This window comes from Anomaloglossus baeobatrachus, chromosome 1, assembly GCF_048569485.1.
Source record: "Anomaloglossus baeobatrachus isolate aAnoBae1 chromosome 1, aAnoBae1.hap1, whole genome shotgun sequence".
NCBI classification, from domain to species: domain Eukaryota; kingdom Metazoa; phylum Chordata; class Amphibia; order Anura; family Aromobatidae; genus Anomaloglossus; species Anomaloglossus baeobatrachus.
In genome coordinates this window covers 133,097,547-133,109,880 of record NC_134353.1, presented here as the reverse complement: position 1 = coordinate 133,109,880, position 12,334 = coordinate 133,097,547, and positions in this window count along the sequence as shown.

Sequence of the window (12,334 nt, the reverse complement as noted above, 5' to 3'; positions counted from 1 at the left end):
CAGGAGTTATTTATTAAAAGACACTCTCTTTGTATCTGAAATCAATTTTCATTAGCAGTGAACGAATCAATGCAGTATTTCTCTATATACTTTAAATTCATGACTTCCCCCAAATAATCCCCCTATTCAACTCTTATTTATGGTCTTCTTTTCTTGTGGGCATTTCATACTATTATCTGGCACTGGATCTGCAGAGCAACAATGTAAAGTCTTCCACCACGAATTGTAATAAGTACCTAGTATTTTAATTAATTTCCTATAAAGGTTAAATGTCCAATATTTTATATCTAATAAGATAAAAACTGTTGATAAGCGAGCATTAAATGCTCTGGTGCTCGTTACTCGAATCGCTTGGACGGGCTCGACTCGAGTACCAAGTCTAACAGAAGTCAATGGGAGACGTGACCATTTTTCTGGAAGACCACCCCCAGGAGAGCAGGAAAATTATTGAAATGGATGGAAACAGCTCTCCGATGGAATGGGAACAGCATGAGGAAGACGTCTAGCCACATCTCCGACTTCCAGGTCGCTGGTGGCAACAATGTTATCAAAGTATTACTCCACTTTTATAATAATAATAATAATAATAATAATGTTTTATTTCTATAGCGCCAACATATTCCGCAGCGCTTTACAATTAAGAGGGGACATGTACAGACAATATGAGACAATACAAAATAACAAAATTAAGATACCAGGAGGAGTGAGGACCCTGCTCGTAAGCTCACAGTCTATGAGGAAATAGGGGAGGCACAAAAGGTGAATGGGTGACTTTTATAAATTGACAAGGAAACTAACAAGAAAACATACAATTCTGAAGATAAAATGGATTTAACAGGAAAACATTATTTCCTGTTTAATGACTTGTATATAAGGCAAAACTTAAAAGAGAACCCCCGCTTCTTTCACCCTTTAATTTCTGGGGCAACCAACACTCATTTTGTATCGGAAGATATCTCAATTAATATGTTTAAAAACACCTTTATTAATAATTTACAAAATTACAAGTCACATACAATGCCACACCGTGAACAAATAACACAAAACCTCAAGACCATGACAAAGCCTCAGCAAGTTTATCTATCAGATTTTCAAATAGAGAACTCACCTTCAGACAGTAGCTGGTAGTGTAAAATACAGGGCAATAGATTCTAAATGGACCCTTAATATTTCTCTCTACTACCTACCAATGGAGATATAACTTGCGTTACACGCACCCTAAAAGTAAGTTGGTGCCTCCATTCCTTGGCGGTTATCCCTTAAATGCTGTCCCTAATCTCCCTTCCTATTTAACAAGGGTTAACAGGACGATAGCATATAACACCAAGGGAATGTAAGAAAAAATACTTATCTCAAACATTTTTAGGGCAAACACCCTTAGTCTATTATCTCTTTCTGCTGTGCATTGGTGCCCAAGTTGGTCTATCATGCGCACTGTCACGGAGAGATATGTGCTGCAACATACACAGCTGAATGACAGTTTGGCGATTGAGCTGTAACCTTGTCTCCTGATGAACTCCAATATCCAAGTAGGGGGAAATGCGTGTAGGCTCTGATATTGAGTTTTTTAATAAGGACTATGGAGAGCCTGGGCAGTGCACAAAGGGTTAAGTGCGAAGTGCACCATGCTAACACTTGTTTAAGACACAAAGGGTTAAGTAACCCATGTTAGATGACAAAAATGGTCAGCAAAGCATAACAGTAATCAGCCTTGTGGCTGCAAATGACATAGCAGATAATGTGATGCACCACTTCAGGGGTGGCTGAGGGAGGGTATTTTTAGGCAGGGGAAGGCCCAATAACCATGGACCTTCCCAGCCTGATATCAGTCTTCAGCTGTCTTCTTTACCTTTGCTTATCAAAAATAAGGGGGACCCCACATCATTTTCATCATTTTTTTCTTTATTTATTTATTTGGTTAATAGCTGTAAAATCTAATTTATCTATTGATAAAAAAATATAAGGAAGGCAGCTTGAGAAAGGTTCTGTGATCCAAAACACTGCCAGCTACACTATGGGCCAATAAAGGTCGTTTTTTGTTGTTTTTTTTGCAAGAATTGGAGTGCTGCCTTCTTTATATTTTTTCTATATATTAAGTGATTGAAAGGTCGTTTGGCAGGCCTTGCACCCACACTAATTAATTGTTTGTGCTGCTGTTACTTTTTTCAATCTATCTAGCTATTATCTTTGAACATCTTTAACACTGAAAAGTCAGTAATTCTTTGACTGCATTTAACTCTGGTCCATGTTACACGGATTTCATCCATGTGCTGTATGTGACTTTCACGTAGCCATAGACTTCTGTTGACTCTTTTAATCCATGTTACACAGTAAGAAATGAACATATCTCCTTGTGTATCACATGGACACATGATCTGTGTGAAAACATGGAGGTGTGAAATCCACACCTTATGTTAATGAATATGCAGTGGATAAAGGCCCAGTCCCACACAACGACTTACCAGCGATCCCGAAAACGATGCGACCTGATAGGGATCGCAGGTAAGTCGCTGGGAGGTCGCTGGTGAGATGTCACACAGTCAGACCTTACCAACGATGCAGGAACGATACAGGTCGCAGTAGCGACCTGTATAACGATCTCAGCAGTCACTGTGACCCTGTCACACAGTGTCAAACATAGCGATGTGTCCTGCCCAGCAGGAGATCGCCTTTGAAGAAAATGGCCTGGACCATTCTGCAATGACTAGCGATCTCACAGCAGGGGCCTGATCGCTGGTAGGTGTCACACATAACGAGATCGCTAACGGGATCGCTACTGCGCCACAGAAACCGTGACTCAGCAGCGATCTCGCTAGCGATCTCGTTATGTGTGACGGTACCTTAATACACATACTGGAAACACAGACATTTGAAGGGAGCCCTAGATCTGCTTCCAGAGGAGAGTGTGCCGAGCATTATGTTAACGGAACTTATATAAAACCCGATGATGCAATGTGGGCGGCCAATCACAGTAATGGCAGTAGCAAGCTTGCTACAGCATTGCCGTGTATGGCAGGCAATCCCTGCTTATTGATTGGCTGTCTAAGAGCTGCAAAACAGGGCGAAGACTCAAGCATCACACTTGAGCTCCCGCGATACTCGATAGAGTAACAAACGTATCGAAGCACCCCAATGCTCGATTGAGTATTGAGCAGTCCCAACCACAATCACCCATCACTAATAAAGACTGAATCTTCTATCACCCTAACGTAATCCAATGATTCAAACCAACTGTTGTAAAATTCTATTACTTTAACTTCACCAAGAGATTGCAGTGTACAACTGACATAGAAGGAAATAATATTAAGTTATTTCTAGAGGGTAGAAAACATCTATTATTTAATACTGGGTGGGCCACAAAAAACAGACCCATTTTCTCACAATGGCGGCAAAACCATGACACAAGCCACATGTAATTTTCTGCTGTAGTTTTGCAGCACTAGCATCTACACATATAGTTGGAAGTCTGTTGGCTGGCGGGATGTGTGGACCCACTATGCTATGGGGCCGGACTTACCCTGGAGGGATGTAATTAAAAGGCTACTTAGTTTTCATTTGAGCCTCTGATGGTGAGGTTATTATTATTATTATTATTATTGTTTATTTATAGAGCACCATTGATTCCATGGTGCTGTACATGAGGGGGTTACATACAGAATACATATACACGTTACAATAGACAGACTAGCACAGAGGGAAGAGGGCCCTGCCCTTGCGGGCTTACATCCTAAAGGATTTTGGGGAGGAGACAGTAGGTGGGGTGTAGGTTGGGCGGCAGCTCCGCACGGTGGTGGGGCGGCAGCTCCGCACGGTGGTGGGGCGGCAGCTCCGCACGGTGGTGGGGCGGCAGCTCCGCACGGTGGTGGGGCGGCAGCTCCGCACGGTGGTGGGGCGGCAGCTCCGCACGGTGGTGGGGCGGCAGCTCCGCACGGTGGTGGGGCGGCAGCTCCGCACGGTGGTGGGGCGGTGAGGTCATTGTAGATTATAGGCATTTCTGAACAGATGAGTTTTCAGGGTCCGTTTGAAGTTTGCAAGTGTAGTAGATAGTCTGACGTGTTGAGGCAGTGAGTTCCAGGAGACTGGGGATGCTCGGGAGAAGTCTTGGAGTCGGTTGCATGAGGAGCGAATGAGAGAGGAGGATAGAAGGAGATCTTGGGAGGACCGGAGGTTACGTTTTGGAGTGTAGCGAGAGATTAGTTCAGAGATATATGGAGGAGACAGATTATGGATAGCTTTGTAGGTCAGTGTTAGTAATTTGAATTGGATACGGTGGAAGATTGGGAGCCAGTGGAGGGACTTGCAGAGAGGAGAAGCGGGGTGGTATTGAGGAGAGAGGTGGATCAGTCGGGCAGCAGAGTTAAGGATGGACTGGAGAGGGGCGAGTGTGTTAGCAGGGAGACCACAGAGGAGGATGTTGCAGTAGTCGATGCGGGAGATTATGAGGGCATGCACTAGCATTTTTGTGGATTGGGGATTGAGGAAAGGGCGGATTCTGGAGATATTTTTGAGTTGAAAACGGCAGGAGGTGGTGAGGGATTGGATGTGCGGTATGAAGGACAGGGCAGAGTCAAAGGTCACTCCGAGGCACCGAACTTTGGGTGCTGGGGAGAGCGTGATGTTATTAATTGTAATGGATAGATCAGGTGGAGAGTGCGGGGGAGATGGAGGAAAGATGATCAGTTCAGTTTTGGCCACATTGAGCTTTAGGAAGCGAGAGGAAAAGAAGGAAGATATAGCAGATAGGCACTCTGGGATTCTGGACAGCAGAGATGTGACATCTGGACCAGAGAGGTAGATCTGAGTGTCATCGGCATATAGGTGGTACTGGAAGCCATGGGACTTTATGAGTTGTCCCAGGCCAAATGTATAGATAGAAAAAAGTAAGGGTCCCAGGACAGAGCCTTGAGGGACACCAACAGAGAGAGAACGGGATGAAGAGGTTGTGTGGGAATGGGAGACCCTAAAAGTGCGGTTGGAGAGGTATGAAGAGATCCAAGAGAGGGCGAGGTCTCTGACACCAAGAGAAGAGAGGATCTGTAGTAGCAGGGAGTGGTCAACAGTGTCAAAGGCTGAGGATAGGTCTAGAAGTAGGAGTACAGAGAAGTGGTTGTTAGCTTTGGCGGTAAGTAAGTCATTTGTGATTTTAGTCAGGGCAGTTTCAGTGGAATGATGTGGACGGAAGCCGGACTGTAGGTTGTCAAAGAGAGAGTTAGAGGAGAGGTGGGAGGAAAGTTTAGCATGGACGTGCTGTTCCAGGAGTTTTGAGGCAAGTGGGAGTAGCGATATGGGTCGATAGCTGGTAGTAGAGGTTGGGTCGAGGGAAGGTTTCTTTAGGATAGGTGTGACTGTTGCATGCTTAAAGGCAGAAGGGAAGGTACCAGTTGTTAGAGAGAGGTTGAAGAGATGGGATAAGGCGGGAATAAGGATAGTGGTGAGGTTGGGGAGGAGGTGGGATGGGATGGGGTCAAGTGCGCATGTAGTGAGGTGCGCTTTTGAGAGAAGATGTGCAAGCTCCCCTTCGGTGATAGTGGGGAGGAAGTTTATGGGGGAGGGGCAGTGGTCTGTTATATGAAGGGGTTGTGGTGGTTCAGCAGAAAAGACTTGTCTGGTTTGGTCGATCTTTTCTTTGAAATATGTGGCAAATTCTTCTGCGGAGATGAGGGAGGTTGGAGGGGGCAGCGGTGGGCGAAGGAGGGAGGTAAAAGTATTAAATAGCTGTTTGGGGTTGTGTGTTAAAGAGGATATGAGGTTTTTGAAGTAATTCTGTTTAGCCGAGGTAAGGGCCAAGCGAAATGTGTGAATTGCATTTTTGAATGTGGTGAAGTCTTCCTGGGAGTGCGTTTTCTTCCAGCGCCGCTCTGCGGCTCTAGACACTTGCCGTAGTTTTTTAGTGAGGCTGTTGTGCCAGGGTTGTCTATTGATTCGTCTTGCTCTGCCGTTCACAAGAGGAGCGACTGAATCAATAGCTGATGTGAGAGTGGCGTTGTAGAAAATGGTGGCACTGTTTGTGTCGTGGAGTGAAGATATGGAGGACAGCGGTAGGATAGAGTCAGAAAGGGTGTGTATGTTGATGTGTGCAAGGTTTCTGCGGGGGTGTGATACGTGCTGGACAGGGGGGGCAGGTGAGGAGGACAGGGCTGAAAAGGTAAGCAGATGGTGGTCAGATAAGGGGAGAGGGGAGGTGGTGAGGTTAGATAGAGAGCAGAGACGGGTGAAGATAAGGTCTAGTGTGTGGCCATCTTTGTGGGTGGCAGAGGCGGACAACTGAGTTAGACCAAAAGATGAGGCGAGGGAGAGGAGTTTGGAGGCCGCTGACTGGCGGGTGTCAGTGGGGATGTTGAAGTCACCCATGATGATTGTGGGGATGTCAGCAGAGAGAAAGTGTAGAAGCCAGGCAGAGAACTGGTCGATAAAGGCAGTGGTTGGGCCCGGGGGTCTGTATATGACGGCCACTTGGAGGTTGGAGGGAGAATAGATGCGGACAGAGTGCACTTCAAAGGAAGGCAGGACAAGGGAGGGTAGAGGTGGCATTGGGGTGAAGCTGCAGTTGTTAGAAAGGAGGAGGCTTGACTCACAGGTAGTTGACTCACAGGTAGTTGACTCTCCGGATTATTTCAAAGTGCAGGAGAGGTAAGGCAGAAGCCAGAGACACAGACAGACTGCACGAGAACAGGACAAACAGCAAAGGTACAAGAAACAGATCAGGACTAGAGAAAATAGGTCAATAACAAACAGGAGGTAAGCCAAGGCAAAAACAGGAGAGACGAAGCGGAGACAAAAAAGGACTGACCAGGCACAGCCCAACAGGCAAACAGGGGGAGAAGTAACTCAGAACTGGTAGACAGACATAACTTGCAAGCAAACAGAAACTAACTAAAAGGTAAGATCCCAAAGTAGAGAGTCTCCAGACAGGAGGATGCAGTAGAGCTGTGAGGGCTGCAAGAAAGCCCAACAAAAGACCTACTACTAGGGGGAGCAAAACGGAGAACGTGGTGAGTGTGACGGTGCTGAGAAAGCCTGCGAGACACTGGCATGACATAAAGCAAAGAGCTCACAAAGTTATCCCCGCCTATACATTGTGTATAACAATCCTACATGAGCTATAGTATTCCTCTTTATTTAGGGCAGGACCTGTCTCTAACAGCATCAATCGGAGGTAGCTTAAATTCTGCTGTCAATCTCTTACAGTGACAATTACAGTGATAGTCCAATACAAGAAATGCCTTTTATAAATATCTATGTTTAAGCTATAACCACTTTTGTAATTTGCTATATGTTTACATTTCCTACTGTTCTTCCTATACAGCTAATCCTTATATCTGTTTTTTTTTTTAATTTTACTTCCTATGCTTCCTGTTTCCTTTGAGTCTCCAGCATGATCTCACAGGAGGATGGCCCTGTGGTCACTTCCTCACATCTGCTATCCCCCCAATTAGAACAGGACATCATTTGGGGCGCAGCTGTGGTCTCTTACTACAGCTTTTATCCCCACTTCCCTTGATGACATCCAGAATCATTTGTGGTGATATCGATGTGCAGGGAGAAGTGACTACAGCTTCTATGACCGCTGACATACTTTATCTGCCCCCGATGCCTTGCATCTTAAGTTCTCTCTGCCACACGTTTTCTGTCACCGCTGCCTCATTCACTGAAATGTGAAGTCATCAGGGGATGGCGATAGAAGCAGGGTGAGTGACAGCATCACTGCCCCCTGATGACGATTAATTTCAAGAATTGATAAAAGCTATGAGGGGGTGCTGCTGTCACTAACACTGCTTTTATCTCTGCACCTGATGACATCTCATTTTAGGGGGAGTGATAGAAACTGTGGAGAAGTGACTTCAGGGCCATCCTCCTGATTGTGTCTCATTTGAAACTACTCTGAAAACATTGCCTCTTGGCTGGTGGTCCGACACCACCCTGCTGTGATAAGCAGCTCACTGTCTATAGACAGTATACATAGAGAGCCTGGTGTGGGTGTGGCTAGGCTTTTCAGCTCTGCTACATTTAAAAACTATGCTTGTGTCAGAACTGCTGCACCCAGTAAACTAAGTGATTAATAGTTGGATTCAGGGTTTCTTTGCCTACACCTGCTGCTCTTAAATGTGGTAGCAAAAATTTGATGAAAGATTTCCTGTAAAGGACAAGGAGTTAGTAGATATCCCTGAAATAACTTAAATTCACCACTAGTGATCTTACATATATCATATTATATATTACATTATTATTTCAGATGATGATCAGTGTTTGTTGAGTTTTTGATGCTGCAGATTTTCTGCACCTTAGGTTACTTGTGTTTTGGTTTTTTTTGTGTGTGTTTTTGTGTGTATTTTCTATACTGTTTTTTTTTTTTTCTCTGATGTGTCATGCTTTAAATAAACATGTTTTGTTTTTCAAACTTCCCGGTATTGACGTTCTTATATCCGGATTATTCTCATTTTGATGTGTGTCCACCACGGAAACACTAAAACTACACGTGCTTTTTTCACCTGTGGATTTTCCGCATCTAATGCAAGTCTAGGGGGAAATTCTGCACAGAAAACTCAGTGTACTTGTAACGGGGTGCCGGGGGTGCCTCGGGGGGTGTAGTCGTGGCCCCTTTGGTCGACAGGCTAACCCCCGGCCCCGCCGTCACTATTGGGACAGGGGAATGTTTGGTGGGGCAGAGTGTGGATGGCAGGAGCACGCTGGCAGACTCAGGAAAACTCCGCAGACAGGCATCAGCTGAACCAGAAGGCATTTTATTACACATATCTTCAAAACAGTCTCGGTACACAAATCTTGCAGTGTCAAATCACAATTCCTGCCGGGGAAACTGTTCCTGTTTTCTCTGTTCAAGGGCCTTGCCCGGCTACTCTCGTTTGCCTAAGCTCACACTCCGGTTACTGCAGAATTGACCCACACACTTCTGCTTCGCCGGCTAAGCCTCTTCGGGTCCCACCTGTACACTGCTGGTTCCCGATCCGGACACTTTCCTTTTTCTCTCTCTGGCTAACTGCCACAGTCGCTCCCACACTCTGCCCCTGTTGCTCCTTCTCCCCTGTCCCAGCAGACACTAACTCCTTTCCTCTGATTCTTCCTACAGCAACCTCCCACCCTCCCCCTAGACTGTCCGGCTCCTCCTCTCTCCTGCACTGTTTCTATGGGGACAGCCGTCCCACTCTGACATCTAGGGGGGAAAACCCATTAATACTGTAAAACACAATCAACATCTTTAGCTACCCCCAGCGTGGGGTATCTTCAGGGGGAAAACTGCGCCTCCGTGTAAGGGGTCCGTCCACCCCTTACACGGTATCTGCAAGAGAAATTCACATGCTACGAATTGGAAAAACGCACCGCAAATCAGTTTACACAGCGTAAAAAAGAAGCAAAGTAAACATGAATTATATTAATCCCATCCACTCTTTACTTGTACTGTAAAATGCAAAAATATGCAGCGTCGTATTACTAATAACAGAGGCATCATAGTGATCATGCTATAATACCAAGTAATGAATGAAGGATATTACTACCGGTGTGTGACATATACTACAGACTTTAAATCTATTTACACCAAGTGTTCATAATCCAACTCTACAGTAAATGGATATATCTAGTGTTTTGGGTAATAAGCTCAGTATATAGATGTTAACAAACACATAGAGGCATACATATTTGCATAATAGCTCTGGTCTGGTCTCGGTTGTTCTGGTAAACAGCACTTTACGTGCGGAGGGCTATTTATAACACTTCCTCATAACTTAGCTGAGTAACGCTTTCTCCATTACTATGTGCTTCTAGTAGATATTTAATGGAGCATGATAATATTCATTACTTCCAAGTGTGTTTACTTTTAATAGCGTTGTCTTACATATTCCATTACTAAACTGTTTTATATAATGGTCATGTATTTTTTGCAGAAACACTTTAAACACTCCCGGAGAGCCAGGACTCAAAGTAACCCATGTTTATATCGCTTTTAGAGATGTTTTCCGGGACTTTAATATTAATGACTCATCCTTAGGATAGGTCATTAATATCAAATTGGTGGGGTTTGACTCTTGGCAACCCCCCAGATTGAAGAGACCATAGAGCTCCAGCGAGTGCAACAGCCACAGCTCCGGACATTGTTTTGTGGCTGCGCAGTCTACTGGAGCTCAGTCCCATCTCGTTCCAATCCTAATGATCAGTCATCGGTGCTAAAGTCTTAGAAAACCCCGACAACAAGCAAAAGCCTTTTATATTCTCCATCCAGTTTGAGAGGTGGAAATTACTTCAAATTCTGTTTGCTTTTAAGTTCATAATTGAAACCTTGTTCATTTTATCCTTAAAAAGACGATGTCGCGAGAAAAAATAAAACTTTATTTTGTAATTATCAGGATGCAGGAGAAGGCTTATATGACAAGACCATTACCTATGTATTTTTTTACCGGTATTCTTCACTTTGGACATTTTAAGCTGTTAAAGAGGACCAAGCACCAGGATTTCTATATATGTATATATATATATATATATATGTATATATATATATATATATATATATATATATATATATATATATATAAAAACTAAAGCCAGTGCTGTACTGGTGTTATCATAATGATTCTATACATACCTGTAGTTGTAGTTGTGAGATCGGATGTATACTTTCTGAAATATAGGCAAGTAAAGTTTGTGAAATGCACTTTTATTTGATAAGAGGTGCAACGGAATATCTAATAGGTGGGTCTGGATTTGCTACTTACTCTCACCCCTGTCTGCCTGCCTGTCCTTCCTCCCGCCTGTCCTTCCTCCCTCTGCAATAACAAAGACAGGGGGAGAAAAGACAGGCAACAGACAGGGGCGGGAATAACTAGCAAAACCCAACCCACCTATTAGATATTCCGTTGCACTTTTCATCAAGTAACAGTGCATTTCACATACTTTACTTGCCTATATTTAAGAAAGTATACATCTGATCTCACAACTAAAGGTATGTATAGAATCAGCATGATAGCGCCAGTATAGCACTGGCTTTAGTTTATATAGGAAAATCATGGTGGTTGGTCCTCTTAATAGGATGTCTTGACAAAAGGTTGATCACAAAGTGTGACCCACTGATTTTATGTGTGGGGAAAACGGCAGTATGTGTTCATTTTCCTGCAGCAGCACCCCCACAGGGGAAATGAAGAATTACACAAAGAGTTATCTGTAGTGCAGAACCAGTCAGATCCTCCAGAAAGAGCAACAATCTTTGCACACACTTTTTATTCTGGCAAAGATATGAGAAATTGGAACAGAAATTTCCTCTCTATTAACTCACAATTCCCTAATATTGTATATGAGCCAAGGGAGGAAAAGAAAAGAGACACTGCACATGAAATCAGGGGCACACCTGTTATGCATTATAATATAAAAAAATACACCTTTATTAAATACAAGACAAAAACACACATTAAAAGCATTTAAAACCATAAATGACAAAGACCATAGAGTGGAGCCAATCCCAGAAAATTCACTAAATATGCAATAGGGATATGAAGATAGTAACAGTAGACCCAATATATGTACAGTGTCAAGTATTCATTAACATGGAACCACCTGATATCCTGAAAATATATGGATCGATAGATCCAGACTACAAAATGAGTCCCACAAAAATATGAGTACCCTGGTCACATAAGGATAGTTAACTATATGTGGACAGTAAGTGACCTGGTGGGTGGAAAGTAGAAAAACGAAGCCTGAAATGCCAAAAAATACAAGATGATTATAGTCATATCAAAGTTGTATGCTATCAAGATTATACCATAATAGGTGTGATGTGATGAAAAGACAACAAACCCCTAAATGCACAATAAACAAGGTAACAGTCATCCACAAAGAAAGTTATACATGGCACCGGTTGGTAAATGTTGGAAACAGACCAGAGACACAAATTGAATTAAATTATATAAAAGCATAGTCACCAGAATGGAGCACAGGGTCAATCAATCACACATAGTGTGTGAATGGGAGGCAAAAATACCACTCAGACCGACGCGTGTCACCGCCAGAGCGGCTTCCATATTGTATATGGAAATTAGTTTAACAATCGATGCAACCCCTTTAAAGGGGTATTTTACTACTTTGAAAACCTCTAGTCATTCCCCTTGTTCACCCACGTAAAATTAAATAAGCCTATACTCCCCACCGGTGTGGCCACGGTTCCAGAGATATCTGAAACCGTTTTCCCGGGGTCCGTGTGACATTGTTATAACACGTGAGCCCTGCGACCAAAGCTCCAGCCTTTTGCCTCCCCGCTTTCAGACATTTGAGAAGAATGTGACATTCTTCTCAAATATACGAAGGTTGGGTGAAGGAAGCCGACACTGAT